This window comes from Salvelinus sp. IW2-2015, unplaced genomic scaffold (genome assembly GCF_002910315.2).
Source record: "Salvelinus sp. IW2-2015 unplaced genomic scaffold, ASM291031v2 Un_scaffold2758, whole genome shotgun sequence".
In the NCBI taxonomy this organism is placed as follows: domain Eukaryota; kingdom Metazoa; phylum Chordata; class Actinopteri; order Salmoniformes; family Salmonidae; genus Salvelinus; species Salvelinus sp. IW2-2015.
In genome coordinates, this window is record NW_019944061.1 from 24769 (window position 1) to 28608 (window position 3840).

Consider the following 3840-nt stretch of genomic DNA (forward strand, 5'->3'; position numbering starts at 1 on the left):
TTATTTAGATTTCAAGGCATACTTAACCACCATGGCTACCACAGCGTTGTGCAGCCATACGCCATCCATCTGGTTTGGGCTTAGTGGGACTATCATTGTTTTTCAACAGGACAATGACGAAACACACCTCCAGGCTGTGTACGGGATATTAACCAAGAAGGAGAGTGACGGGAGTGCGTCATCAGATGACTTGGCCTTCACAATCACCTGACCTCAACCAATTTGAGATGAGTTGGACCACAGAGTGAAGAAAAATCAGCCAACAAGTGCTCTGCACATGTGGGAACTCCTTCAAGTCTGTTGGAAAAGCATTCCTCATGAAGCTGGTTGAGAGAATGCCAAGAGTGTGCAAAGCTGTCATCAAGGCAAAGGCTGGCTACTTTGAAGAATCTAAAATGTATTTGGATTTGTTTAACACTTTTTTTGATTACTAAATGATTCCATATGTGTTCATAGTTTGATGTCTTCAGTATTATTTTACACTGTTGAAAATAGTAAATTACCCTAACCCACTCTACATCGATCTAACTCTACCACCCTAACCCACTCTACATGATCTACCTCTACTACCTAACCCACTCTACATGATCTAAACTCTACTACCCTAAACACTCTACAATGATCTAACTCTACTACCACTAACCCACTCTACATGATCTACCTCTACTACCTAACCCACTCTACATGATCTTACCTCTACTACCCTAACCCACTCTACATGATCTAACTCTATACCTAACCACTTACATGATCTAACTCTACTACCTAACCCACTCTACATGATCTAACTCTACTACCTAACCCACTTACGGGATCTAACTCTACTACCCTAACCCTCTACATGATCTACTCTACTACCCTAACCCACTCTACATGATCTAACTCTACTACCCTAACCCACTCTACGTGATCTACCTCTACCACCCTAACCACTCTAATGATCTAATTCTACCACCCTAACCACTCTACAATGATCTAACTCTACTACCCTAACCCACTCTACGTGATCTACCTCTACTACCCTACCCACCTTATCATGATCTAACTCTACTACCCTAACCCCTCTACGTGCCATCTACCTCTACTACCCTAACCCAACTCTACATGATCTAACTCTGTTACTAACCCACATCTACATGATCTACCTCTACTACCCTAACGCCACTCTACATGATCTACCTCTACTACCCCTAACCACTCTACATGATCTAACTCTACTACCCTAACCCATCTACGTGATCTAACTCTACTACCCTAACCCCACTGTAACGTGATCTAACTCTACTACCCTACCCACTCTACTGATCTAACTCTACTACCCTAACCCACTCTACATGATCTACCTCTACTACCCTAACCCACTCTACATGATCTACCTCTACTACCTTAAACCCACTCTACATGATCTAACTCTACTACCCTAACCCACTCTACGTGATCTAACTCTACTACCCTAACCCACTGTACGTGATCTAACTCTACTACCCTACCCACTCTACATGATCTAACTCTACTACCCTAACCCACTCTACATGATCTACCTCTACTACCCTACCCACTCTTCATGATCTACCTCTACTACCCTACCACTCTGACACTATACCCTAACCCACTCTACATGATCTACCTCTACTACCCTAACCCCACTCTACATGATCTAACTTACTACCCTAACCCACTCTACATGATCTACCTCTACTACCCTAACCCACTCTACATGATCTAACTCTACTACCCTAACCCACTCTACGTGATCTAAACTCTACTACCCTAAAACCCACTTACGTGATCTAACTCACTACCCTAACCCCTCTACATGATCTCTAACTCTACTACCCTAACCCACTCTACATGATCTAACTCTTACTACCCAACCCACTCTACGTGATCTAAACTCTACTACCCTACCCACTCTACGTGATCTAACTCTACCACCCTAACCCACTCTACGTGATCTACTCTACTGCCTAACCCACTCTACATATCTACTCTACTACCCTAACCCACTCTACATGATCTACCTCTAACTCCCTAACCCACTCACATGATCTAACTCTCTACTACCCTAACCCACTCTACATGATCTACCTCTACTTACCCTAACCCACTCTACAATGATCTACCTCTAACCACCCTTAACCCACTCTACATGATCTACCTTCTACTACCCTAACCCACTCTACATGATCTAACTCTACTACCCTAACCCACTCTACATGATCTAACTCTACTACCCTAACCCATCTACATGATCTAACCTCTACTCCCTAACCCACTCTACATGATCTACTCTACTACCCTAAACCCACTCTACATGATATACTCTACTACCCTAACCACTCTACATGATCTACTTCTCTACCCCTATAACCCACCTACATGATTCTACCTCTACTACCCTAACCCACTCTACATGATCTACCTCTACTACCCTAACCCACTCTACATGATCTAACTCTACTACCCTAACCCACTCTACATGATCTACTCTACTACCCTAACCCCACTCATGATCTACCTCTACTACCCTAACCCACTCTACTGATCTAACTCTACTACCCTAAACCCAACTCTACATGATCTACCATCTACTACCCTAACCACTCTACATGATCTAACTCTTACTACCCCTAACCCACTCTACGTGATTTTACATTTACATTTAAGTCATTAGCAGACGCTCTTATCCAGAGCGACTTACAAATTGGTGCATCACCTTATGATATCCAGTGGAACACCACTTTACAATAGTGCATTCTAACTCATTTAAGGGGGAGGGGGGTAGGAGGAATACTTTATCCTATCCTAGGTATTCCTTAAAGAGGTGGGGTTTCAGGTGTCTCCGGAAGGTGGTGATTGACTCCGCTGACCTGGCGTCGTGAGGGAGTTTGTTCCACCATTGGGGTGCCAGAAGCAGCGAACAGTTTTGACTGGGCTGAGCGGGTACTGTACTTCTCAGAGGTAGGGAGGCGAGCAGGCCAGAGGTGGATGAACGCAGTGCCCTTGTTTGGGTGTAGGGCCTGATCAGAGCCTGAAGGTACGGAGGTGCCGTTCCCCTCACAGCTCCGTAGGCAAGCACATGGTCTGTAGTAGATGTTGGAACATTGCTGCTATAACAGCCTCCACTCTTCTGGGAAGGCTTTCCACTAGATGTTGGAACATTGCTAAGAGGGGACTTGCTTCCATTCAGCCTCAAGCATTTGTGAAGTCAGGCACTGATGTTGGGCGATTAGGCCTGGCTCGCAGTCGGCCTTCCAATTCATCCCAAAGGTGTTCGATGTCATTGTATGCTRTAGCGTTAAGATTTCCCTTCACTGGAACTAAGAGCCTAAAAAAAACATGAAAAACAGCCCCTGACCATTATTCCTCCTCCACCAAACTTTACAGTTGGTACTATGCATTCAGGGAGGTAACGTTCTCCTAGCATCCGCCAAAACCCAGATTTGTCCGTCGGACTGCCAGATGGTAAAGCATGATTCATCACTCCAGAGAAAGCGTTTCCGGCCGCTCCAGAATCCAATGGCGGCGAGCTTTACACCCGTCCTGCAGACGCTTGGCATTGTAAATGGTGATCTTAGGCTTGTGTGCGGCTGCTCGGCCATGGAAACAKATTTCATGACGCTCCCGGCCAACAGTTATTGTGCTGTCGTTGCTTCCAGAGGCAGTTTGRAACTCKGTAGTGAGTTGYAACYGAGGACAGACCATKTTTACGCGCTTCAGCGCTCCGCGGTCCCRTTCTGTGAGCTTTTGTGGCCTACCACTTCGCGCCCGAGCCGTTGTTGCTCCTAGACAGTACCTACTATCTCCTAGGCCCTCTACCCCCCTACCTCTCCTAGGCCC